The sequence below is a fragment of the Sorex fumeus genome, unplaced genomic scaffold, assembly GCF_029834395.1.
Source record: "Sorex fumeus unplaced genomic scaffold, SorFum_2.1 ptg000037l, whole genome shotgun sequence".
Classification (NCBI taxonomy): Eukaryota; Metazoa; Chordata; class Mammalia; order Eulipotyphla; family Soricidae; genus Sorex; species Sorex fumeus.
In genome coordinates, this window is record NW_026606094.1 from 61,006,385 (window position 1) to 61,019,209 (window position 12,825).

The following is a 12,825-nucleotide window of genomic DNA, read 5'->3' on the forward strand; positions in this document are numbered from 1 at the left end:
CTATGGGACATACTTAATTGGGAGGACAGTCTAATTGAGACATCTTCCAGATACTCCATTTAAACATAATGACATATAATAACAGTAACTGCCACTTAATTGGGAAAGTAATCCTGCTACATCAGAAAGTAACCGAACCATTGAAAGGTATTGCTTTCCAATTAAAAGGGTGAATTTCCTATAGACTCAGAAATTATGTTTTTACTTTTTCAAACATTTAACTCTTCAGCATTTCAAGTACTTCCTAGATTTTACACTCTTTATTATCCTAAAATTTTAATTAAAAATGATTGATTTAATTAAGACAGATGTTACTTTGAATATCATCTTTAAGAATACAAAGGAAAAAATTAAAATTACCAAATGTCTGTTTAGCTCAGGGGCCATATTACATATTTATACATGCAATGCCTCCTTTGATATTCACAAAGTATTATTGCATTTGTTTCTCATCTATTTATCAAATAAAGAGCCCTAAGCTCAAAGAGGTTGAGAAATTTTCTTGAGGCTTTATAACAAAATAAAAGTCCATGTAAATTGTAAGCTTTGATTTAGTTGATTCTTCCATTCTAACTATGGGTTCTTTGGATTCAAAAGAGTGTTAGCATTGATTCATATGTTTTAAACATCCACGAAAAAAAGAGGAATAGCATGTTTGGTTGCTATTCTACACTCCTTCACATATTAGCACTGTATATTTTATGATATTTTTGCTTGTACGATCAGTGCACATTTTTCCACAGGCCACTCAGTTCTAATGGGTGAATGAAATTATAATATGGCAAGTATGTTGAGAACTAAACTGCTGTGACCAATAAAAGTATGTGTTCTGAAGAAGATATAATAGAATAAAAACTACTATTGACCTAATACCTAAAGGCACAATCCTAATCTGGAACATATTTTTTTTAGGTTTTACTGAGACCAGCAATCTTTCTGCCAACCCAGTCTTCTGAACATAAGAAATGATACCCCAAATCATTATCTACAAATCTTCCAGGATAATTTGGGGTCATTATTTTGGCTAACAGGGAAATTACACATGCATGCAAACACACACACACACACACACACACACACACACACACCACTCTACATTCCGTTGTCCCAAAGCAATAGCTGTTACAAAATATTCATGATTTGCCCATGTACAGAATTATTTAAAAAATAAAGACAATTTAAAAAATTGACCTTCTAAATCTGATTTTTCCTCTTTAGGAAAAAAATCAATTTATGTTCATCGACAAAATTTTCCCATTTAATACTTAGCTTAACATTTTGCTTTATCTGTATCAACATATTTAGGAGAAAGCAAATAATAATAGCACTGTAGCACTGTGCTCCCATTGTTCATAGAATTGCTTGAGCGGGCACCAGTAACATCTCCATTGTGAGACTTGCTATTACTGTTTTTGGCATATCCAATACACCACAGGGGACCTTACCAGGCTCTGCCATGCAGGCAAGACATTCTCGGTAGCTTGCCGGGCTCTCCCAGAGGGACAGGGATGGAGGAATCAAACCCGGTCAGCCGCGTACAAGGCAAACGCCCTAACTGCAGTGCTATCACTCCAGCCCAAATGTTGGTTAGATGCCATGAAGTAGATGGCAGTGCCTTAACTGTATGCGTGTTTCAGGCCTAAGCTTCTTCCATCCTTGCCAAGGGGAGTGCTAACTTTCTCTCCTTTCATACAACACAAATAAATAATACTTGAAATAATTTCCAATTTTTTTAAATAAATTAACATTTACTGTATATTTATTAATTGGTTTGGGGGCAATACTGAATTATGCTCAGAGCTTACTTCTGGCTCTATGCTCAGGCATCACTCATGACAGTGCTCAGGGAACCATCTGTATCACTAGCAATCAAATCCAGCTTAACCATGTGCAAGGAAATCACCATGCTGTAGTCTATCTGTCCAGCCTCTACCACACACACACACACACACACACACACACACACACACACACACACACATATACAGAAAAACAATTTTTTGATGCTGCTTAGGTCAAACCTGAAGTAGCAGGTCTTAGGAGGTTATAAAGTTCCAGTGCCTCACACATTCTTAGGATATATTTTACCTTTAGAACACATTCCAGACCCAGGTTTTTGTAAATTTAAACTGGAGAAGGGACAAAAAAATATTTATCAGTTATTCCAACAATTACAGTGAACTATTTCAGTCTTTTAGTATGCAAGTGGGGGGTGGAGCAATAGCCAAGCGGGTAGGGCGTTTGCCTTGCATGCAGCCAACATGGCCGATCCGAGCTCGATTCCTCCGCCCCTCTTGGAGAGCCTGGCAAGCTCCCCGTGGAATAACAATAAGTCTCACGATGGAGACGTTACTGGGCCCCCTCGAGAAAATCAATGAACAACGGGAGGACAGTGACAGTGACAGTATGCAAGTGATCACTTCTTCTTTTTCCTGAAAAATGAAGGAACTCTAAAATTTGCTACAATTATAGAACTTAAACAACAGAAAACTTTTCTGTAATACCAAACAAATATTAGTGTCAGGGTTATGCTTGAGGTATTTTTAGAATTTAAGTAAAGATTATCACAGGAAAACATTTTTTTCTGAGCAATTTGATTCCTTTAAATTTGAATACAATTTTAATATGTAGCTAATATGTTCATATAAGACATATATTATAAGTACACATTAAGCATATATATTTGCATATAGGGTTATGTAATATAAGCATATATTACATATATAATTAAAATAAGCAGTAGGTGACTTTCTAAATTGAATACTTTTGCTTATTAAAAAATAGAAATAATTCTATTTGGTTTCTTAGAACTATCAAAGTGCTAGCGAGGGTTTATTTGAAAACCATAGTGAACATGCTATCAGTGCCTCTCTGTTGATAATGGTTGTGCAGAAGAAACAAGAACTTTTCCTGCTGATGAGTGTCTGAGTAGAGAGAAGTGATAAAAGGTTGGGTATGTAACTTGGTGGTAGAATGTATGCTTTGCATGTGTGAGGTCCTGGGCTTGATCTCTGCCACCAGAGAATAAACAAAATTTGTTTTTTAAAAAAAAAGGCATGCTAACTCTCTCTCCTCTCTTGAGCAGAGAGAGAAAAACTGGATTCATATTTTACTTGACAAAATGGCATCTAAAAAATGGCATCTAAAAGACAGACTGGTGCTTGACACAAAGACAGTTGGAATACATTTTCTCCAAAATTAACCTATCACTCCAAAAAGACTGAGAGTGTTTGTTGCTAATGATAAACTTTCAATTTTGGAAATCTTTCATAACCATCATGAACTTAACAGTTTCCCTGTACTTAAGACTACTTTGATAAGGTTGGTGATAAATATGATAAAAGTTACCAAAATATTTTTAATAAATGAGACACTGATGTTGTGTAACAAAACATGTTCCCACATAAAAGTTATACACAACTTGTGAACTAATATTATTGAAATAAGTATAATGTTACAAGTAATTTTTACATTTTTTACATTGATAGGATATATCAAATGATATAAGATAGATGGAGACTTAAATGTAAAGGAGAAAAAATGTGCATCAAGATGATTTCAAATTCCACATTGAATTTTTAAGAAAATGAAAGAGAAAGAATATGGTTTATTTTTGTTGTAGTATCAAAAAATTAAGTTGGCAATGATCTAAAAGGAGTAGTAAAATATTTCTGCTTTTCCCAAGAAAATATCTCAGTGCTGCCCTATGTTTGGCATGCATTACAAACAGGATATGTTGTAAGAGACAATGCTGAAGTGTACTTTCGTCATTTTTCCTTAAACCAGACATCAAAGATACTGCAAAACTGTTCACACCATTGCACCTATCACAGTGTAGATATTAGTCTTTAAAATATTGTTATTCTTTGGAAAGTATGTCCTAAGTTGTAAATATTAATACATAAAACCCTGCTAAGCAAAAGACTTTTGTGGGGACTCAAATATTTGAGTGTAAAGGGTTCCAGACAAGATATTTGAGAAGGCTCTCATTCTCAAAAGAGATTCTGGTTATCCAGAAGCAGACTCTGCCATCAAATCACACTGAAGCGTGCCAAAGTAGAGGCTCCATGGCAGAGTAGATGCCTTGTATTAGGTGACCAATTTGATCCCAGGTGCTAACCACATGCACCAAGAAGGGTTCTGTTGAACTCTTATTTGAAATTTCTGGTGCCAGAATAGAGTGTGCAATTTTTGCATGATCCAATGTTTGTGGGCACCATGACCAGGGATGCAGTCCATGTTGAGCAGATGTATGAGCACTATGGTGACCCCTGACAAACACTACAAGCAGAATGTGTAAGCAGCACAAATGGTTGTGATTCCCATCAAATGCATCTATAAGCATTGCAACTAAAGCACTGCGATTCGTGGCAGCATTGATCCACTGTGAGCATTGCAGTACCATGTGTATGATTCTTGATAAGCAGCCTCACCTACTGTGCCCAAACCCAAGTCATTGCAACAACTAAGGAAAAGGAAAGGGCAATCAAAGAGGTTCGACTTTACACTGGATAATTTGAAAAGAAAACTGTAAACCAATAAGAACCACTAATAAAAGAACTGCATCCTGAGTTAAAATTCTTTAGCACTAGAGCAATATCACAGTGGGTAGGGTGCTTGTCTTGCATGCAGCTGAACCAGGATTGATTCCCCACACCATATTAGGTGCCCCAAGCCCCATCAATAGTGATTCCTGAATGCAGAGCTAGATATAACTAGATATTCCTGAATACAGAGGTAGATATATTTCCAGGCATGGCTCAAGAAACAAAAAATTAAATGTAGGTTGGCGGGGAGAGTGGGCCACACCTGGAGGTGACCAGGGTTTACTCCTGGCTCTACACTCAGGGATCACTTCTGGTAGGGCTCGAGGGTGCCAGGAATGAAACCAGGGTCATCTTTGTGCACGGCAAGCACTGCATCCACTATTCTATTGCTTTGGTCCCAAACCAAAGAACAGAACAAAAAAAATATTTTTAATTCTATCATGGTTATTTTCAAATCCCAATGTTTCAAAGCACAGGGGTGACTGAAAATAAATACTTTTCCCTTATGTTATTTAAGGGAGAAAAAAATCATTCATAATATAAAAAGCTGAGATGAAATAGAAGCCATAACTAACAATGGAGAGTAGAATGGAGAAATGGGTTCTAGAGGAAATGTTATGAAATTATATTACCCCAGATGAACACACAATACATACTAGCACTAGAGCTGGTGCTACAGTGGAGTAAACTTAAAAGATATATTGAAGAAAAAATAATTTCTGTTTAAAAGACTATAAAGGATAACAGTTTACTAGATTAATATTAGTACATTACATAAGATTATTGACACTCCATCACTGTCACTGTCCTACCGTTGTTCATTGATTTGCTCAAGCGGGTCCAGTAACATTGTGAGACTTGTTACTGTGTTTGGCATTTCGATACACCACGGGTAGCTTGCCAGGCTCTGCCATGCGGGCAAGATACTCTCAGTAGCTTGCTGGGCTCACTGAGAGGGATGAAGGAATTCAACTCGGGTCGGCCATATTGGTTGCAAGCAAGGCACACGCCCTACCCGCTGTGCTATTGCTCCAGCCCATTGACAATCCATGTTATATATTATTACCATAGAAATTTAGTTTTCTACCTTCATATGATTCTTAAGGTTTTGACCTATAAGCCACAAGTCAAGAAATCCTTGATATTTTATGATTAAAACATAGGCATGGGATAGGGGTCAGAGAGATAGATTGTAATTAAGGTTCTTGCATGCATTCATACTGATTTGCTCTCCAGAACTGCATGAAGTTCCCTGCGATGTTTGGGGATAAAGACCCCCAAACCACAGAGTCATGAGTAGCCTCCAAGCACCAATGGACTGAGTTCCCAACCATAAATAAGTTAATTTAAACATAAACATCATGAAAATTCCATTTGAGTTTATTTTATAGATTTTTTTAAAATCTAAAAACCTTGATGTCGGTGAAGCCTTCAGGGTCAGGTGAATGAGACCAGTTGTAGTTACTGGTTTTGGCATATCGAATACACAACGGATAGCTTGCCAGGCTCTTCCGTGCGGGCGGAATACTCTCAGTAGCTTGCCAGTCTTGCCGAGAGGGATAGAGGCTTTTGGGGCAACCTCTAATCACCCTTGTAGGTGTTACCACATTTGAACCCTATCAAATATGGTACGACAATTCCTGAATTGAGATTTAAAGACGACCGCTGGACTAGAGCTGTTACTGACTGGATTCCACGGGATGTCAAAAGACCACGTGGCCGCCCACCTACTAGATGGTCAGACTTCTTCGTGAAGATCATGAACGATTGGTTTGAGGCTCTTCATGATCCCAGAGCGAACAGATGCCATTGGGCTACACTAGCACGCGACAGGGACAAATGGAGACATTACTGGCGCCCGCTCGAGCAAATCGACGACTAACGGGAAGTTAAGTGATTAAGTGATTAAGTGAAAAACCTTGAGTTCAAAATGACTTATCCACTTTGTGGAAGAGCGAGACCTAGAATCTGGGTTTTCTAACTCTTGAACCTGTGTTTTTGATAAATATAAAGAAAAATTACACCTTAGAAATTTTACCCTAGAGAGACAGAGATTTATTTCATCTTGAATCATTAGAATAACTTTGACCAGTATAAATGTTCTGCAATCTAGAATTGGATTCAGAGGGCACTTCAAAGCTTGAGTAAGCAGTAAAGATTGGATTTTCCATATGAGATGCTTTAAAGAGGAATGCCAAACATCATCTGCATGTGCAGACTAAATCCTATTTATTTCATTCCATCTGCAGTCACTTTTGTTTTTTCTTATAGAGTGTGTCACTCCCCTCCCGCCCCCTTAGATGTATTGAATACACCCTCATTTACAATGTGACAGGACTATCTCTCAACTATTAGTATGCTAGTTCATTTCCATGCTACAGTTAATGGGTCACAATAATGCTAAAATATGCAATCCAGAAAACACTTGATTCTCCACATTAAAAGAAAGAAGGAGGGTGTGGAGAACTCAAAATGGTGACTAATCCAAAAGACATCTACATTTGTAATATGTTTTGTGCTAACATTAAACATGGACATAATTATGTCTTGAACATTCTCTTATAACAAATGAGTCACTCTCTGAATAGCTCCCCTTTTTCTTTTCTTTCCTTTTCTTTTCTTTCTTTCTTTCTTTCTTTTTTTGCTGTTTAATTAGCTATACTTTATCACATATCCTTTCACTGATATACTTCTTGATTAAACCTGAAGATGTACTATGATATTCTTCACATACAGATCTATACATGTTAAATGCCTAAAACTTTCAAAAGCTTTTATCTTAAATATATATAGAACTTGGTAAATTATAGGGTTAAGCAAATGTTGGCTTCACACTTTTTCATATTCCTCACCCATAGTAGATAGCTCTATAATTGATCATACAACTTCTGACCAGTTAATTTAACTTCTACCTTGGAATCTTTCTCAACACAGCACACCCAGACAACTGTTGGACAAAAGAATCAAAATCTATGTAACACTCCGAGTATAATAAAAGAAATTTCCCCAAAAGCACTTACTTCTAGCCTAATAACACACAATTAATGAGCTAGACTAATAAAGAATGCAAAAATTGATTATGAAGAGATAGTAAAGTATATAAAGCATTTGTCTTACATGCTGTTCACCCCAGTTCAATCCTTAACACTACTTATGGTCCCCCAAATACTTCAAGGACTTATTCTTGAGAATATAGCCAAGAGATAGACATAGATAGATAGATGGGTGTGGCCCAACCCCTTCCCAACAGGAAAGAATGCAAAAACCTCATTCCATATATTATTTCCTGTAGCACTTTTTGCTTTTTGGCTAACATCCACCGATGCTCAGGGGTTACTCCTTGCTCTGCACTCAGGAATTACTCCTGGTGGTGCTTGGAGGACCATATGGGATGCCGGAGATCAAACCCAGTTTGGCCATGTGCAAGGCAAATGCCCTACCCACTGTGCTATCACTCCAGGCCCTCCTGCAGCATTTTTATTGTCAACATCTTTTGTCTTTTGATTTAAGATAAAATAGATTTATATTTAATATGCATTAACTGAGTAAACTCATTTACTATGAGTACATGCCCTGTATAATCAACTGTTATGTATTTAAATAACAGTAATATTTTATTCTAATAGAGATTACATAAAATTATACTTATTATCTTACATGATTCTTGATGTACTCATGCCTTTATAATTTTATTAACTAAGATACTAAGGGGCAGGGGAGATAGTTCAAAATGCTCTAGCTCATGCTTTTCATGTACAATGTCCCAAGTTTGGTCCCTGATACCATAGTTTGATCCCTGATAACCAAGTTTAATTTCTGAAAGCACTACCATGTATAGCTCTGGAGGCTACAGGAACAACTGGATATGACTCTGACGTCCCTTAATCAACACTGTATTGACTCCATTGACCCCAAGCATTACTGAATCCAGGAAGCTCTACATCATTAGACCCAAGCATTGAACTGTTTGGCCATTCAGCCAATAGGATTCTTACTGGCCCATGAACTCCTTGCTGAACTTGGGATCTCCCTTATGAAGCCATATATAATAGTGAAACCAGTCCACTAAACTCATCTTTATAGTAAGTTTTCACCAAAGAAATGTTGTCTCAAAGGAGGTCCACCATGTCCAGGGCTGCAGTTATAAATCTCCCATTGTCTTCTTCATTAATGAAATGGTTTTGGAAGTTTGTGGTTGAAGGTGGCATAGTTTGGCAAAGATCATGGATTCCTTCTATGCATGCGTAATAAAAACAGCTAATAAGTTGAATTGCTGAAAGTTGGAGGACCAGCTATTATAACAATTAGTAGCACCAGCTCATTCTACCAAGCACCCTACAGATTGACTGTGTTTTCCCTTCTTTTTGCTTCTGTTTTCCTTCTTTAAGGTTGGCATAAGTGGGGTTTGGGCCATATCCAGATGTTCTCAAGGTTATACCTGGCTCAGAGCTCAAAGATTGCTTCAGGCAGAACTCGGGACTTTATGAGGTGCTGAGAATTGAACCAGGGTCAGCTGCATACAAGGTTAGTGCTTAACTCCTCTAACAGTCTCTCCTGGCCCCAGATCCATAGATTCTCAATGTTATTTGTAATCAACCTACCTGGATCCTTCATTCAACAGTGAAACCACTGTCCACTGTCCTCCCATTGTTCACCGATTTGCTCTAGCAGGCATCAGTAACATCTCCATTGTGAGACTTGTTACTGTTTTTTGGCATATCGAATACACCATGGAGAGCTTGCCAGGCTCTGCCGTGTGGGCAGGATATTCTCGGTAGCCTGCCAGGTTCTCCAAGAGAGGTGGAGGAATCAAACCCAGGTAGGCCGTGTGCAAGGCAAACACCCTACCCGCCTATGCTATTGCTCTTACTTTTAGGTTTCTTCAAGAGGAATACTCTGCTTCATTATGGAAATTGATTGTGATCTAAGTCCTCACTGCAAGGACCCTTTACCAACTAGATATGTACTGATACACTTATTAGATGACAAGTCTTTCTGTGAGAGGGTGAAACTCTGACAACAGACAAACAAATATTATTTATAGACAGTTGCATTATTCCCTAGTCTACCAGCACAACTTGGTAATTAATATAATATCTAAAGTCAGGTACTCATATTCCAAGATTAGATATTCCATTTCCAGGTCATAAGCATAAGAGCATGAACCAGCTTCATGAAGACTCTGAGTATCAGTTACTTCAACTTTCTATTTCCTAAAATTGATTTAAGTTTACACGATTGCAGGTAAATTCGTTAATACAAAGAAAGTCAAATGGCAAATGTGAAATAAGCACCAATTATTATTGGTCTAGTTTTCTTTCTTTCTATGTTTTGCAACATTTCACTGGAGGCACTTTTCCTCAAGGGGCACTTTCTATTTGGTTAAATACATGTACCATGAAATTACAACACAAATAATAAACTGGGGAAGAAACTTAGAGGAATATATTGAGGAATACTATCAGACCATCCATTTGGCATGGGTATGATTTATATGTACTACCTCTAATGACCATAAAATTATGTTAATGCATAATTAATTTATAAATGTTTTATAGCTAAGTAAAAATATTTATGGCTTTCTGACAGGACTGACTCAAAGGAAACAATATTCACCATCTAAAATTCTAGAATAATCTTTTTTAAACTCCCCATTTTTAAGATATTTTACTTTTGGGTCTTTATTTAAAATAATATCTTGGGACTGGAGCAATAGTACGGTGGGTAGGCCCTTTGCCTTGCGGCCAACCTGGGTTTGATTTGCAGCATCCCATATGGTCCCTGAGCACTGCCAGGAGTAGTTTCTGAGTGCATAAGCCAGGAGTAACCCCTATGTATCTCTGGGTGTGACCTCAAAAGAAAAAAATTAAAATAATATTTTAAGATGATATAAGACCTTATGCTAAGTTCTTTTTAAAGAATTTTTAATGCTTTCATTAGAAAATTTAATATTATTTCAAATCTCTTGAGTTGGAAAGATAGTACAGTGATTGAGGAACTTGCGTTGCATGTGGCCTAGCCTGGTTTAAAATCCCTGGCACCATACATGGTACCTTGAGCACTGCCAGGAGTAATCCTTATGTACAGAACGGGGAATAAGCCATGTGCACCCTCTGAATGAAATCTTGAAAGTAAAAATAAAATAACAATCACACCTTTCACACTGATGATACTTTAGAAAACACTCCCATTATACTACAATTTCATGTTTTGACATCAAAACTAAACAGAATCTGAAGTTCAAACTGACTACATAATGATAAAAGAAAGAGATAGGGACAAAATAATGTCAAAAGTTGATGTTAGAAATGGTGTTATCAATTAAACAGTATCAACCCAAATGAAATGTTTATTTTTTAAATCCATTTTAAATGAATGTCTTTTTCTGGCTTGTGAACCACACCCAGTGGCGTGGATTTGGGCTACTCCCAGTTTTGTGCTACGGAACACTACAATTGATGCGAGGGGCCATGCAGTATCAGAGACCAAAAACCAGGAAATTGCATGAAAAACATATTCTTAGCCCTTGGAGTCATCTCTTCGGTCCAACATTTCTCATCTTGAGCTCCACATTAAAAGTCTTTTTGTTATTCAATGAAGGAGCAGAGAATCAATGGAATTTTGTTGTTAATGTCAAGCATATCTAAATACAAATGAAAACTTTTAAAAATAGTTTGAAAAATTATTGAAATTCTTCAATGCACTGGGTATTTAGTATATTCATGAAATTCTTCCTTTCACCAAAGCATGTTCAACACAAAACAATTTGCAATAATCATCTAAAATATGTTTATAACATACTGACTCAGTATTTGGTGATGATAGCAAAAAAAATTATATAGAGCATATTTTGCAATTCCAAAAATAACCTACGTGGAATGCAAAATAATATAACTTGAATAACACACAATAAAAATACCCATCTTATTCATATTTTAGGTTTTTCAAATGTGCTAAAAATTACCATCTTGTTTCTTTTACTTATTATATTGTAACTACTCAATAGTATTTTTTAAAATGCTTCTGTAAGGAACTGGAGAGATAGCTCAATGTACTGGAATACACATTTTTCATTCAGGAGACCTGGATTCAATTCCCCAAGAATCACCAGGAGCAAACCATTAGCACTGATCCAGAAGTAACCCACAAGCACCACTGCTCACTTCAAAAAACAGAAAAAGAAAAAGTTTCTCAAAAAATAAATTATAATATTACATTCCAATATATGAATTGGCATGATTATTTTCTAATATGAAATATTTAAGATAATAATGTTCTCTGTATTATAATCAATTCTATTCCAAATGTCTTTTTGATCCCAAATATTCATGATTCCTTAAGAATAAAAATCTAATCACTATTATAATTGACACAACAGGAACTGAGTGGAATTGCTGGGTAATATGAAAACTCTAGCTTATGTTTTGGAGGAAACCCCTACTGTTTCCATAGATAATGAGTAGAAAATATTTCCATGAACCATCAATAAAAGTTTCTTTTTAACCACCACATCCCTGCCAACTGTAAACAGCCTGTTTACAGACTCAACTATATGTCATTCTCTCTGTTTTGAGGTGATAGTTCATTTTTGCTTTGATTTGAATTTCCCTGTAATAAATTAGATGAACACTTTTTTATATACATACTTGCCATCCATGTATCTTCTTTTTGAATGTTTTTAATCTCCTTTGCCCGTTTTTGGTAGGAGATTTTTGTTTAGATGAATGCCATAGATATTTGTGAATGCTACGTATATTTTGTATTTCATTTCATTTCATTTCATCATCCTGTTATTCGTCGATTGCCTCGAGCAGGCCCCAGTAACGTCTCTTTCATCCTAGCCCTGAGATTGTATTCAAGGCTCTTTAGGAGAATGAGACCCATCATTGTTACTGGTATTTGGCATATTTGGTACGCCACGGGGAGTTTGCCAGACTCTGCCTTGTGGGCAGGCTACATTCGATAGCCTGCAAGTTTGTCCAAAGTAGGATGTCCTGATAAGACGTCGCGCGGCCGCGTAGGCTTGGAGATCTCGGCCCTGGAACCCGCGTGGCTTTGTCCCTCTGCCAGTACCTTCATGTGTGCGGAGAGTGGTCTCAGCATGGTGGTGGCTGGTCCTGGAGGTCTTCGGCTGCCGGAGCCCTGGTTGGGGCGGGGAGGAAAGCTCAACCCGCTCCCCTCCAAGGGGCCTCGGCAAGGAACAGCCAGGCGCGGGGGCAGAAGACTGCAGTGTTCTCATCTGGAAGCTGGATTTTATAGTCTCTGAGTCTTGGCCGTT

At 37.2% G+C, this 12,825-nt stretch overlaps 1 non-coding gene across 1 annotated transcript; it reads right to left on the minus strand.

Moving 5' to 3' along the window:
* Nucleotides 1-1,578: 1,578 nt before the first annotated feature.
* Nucleotides 1,579-1,698, minus strand: LOC130027900 (U6atac minor spliceosomal RNA). Its single transcript, XR_008793109.1, has one exon. It is a non-coding gene; the product is annotated as a U6atac minor spliceosomal RNA (small nuclear RNA).
* Between the last annotated feature and the right edge of the window lie 11,127 nt (nt 1,699-12,825).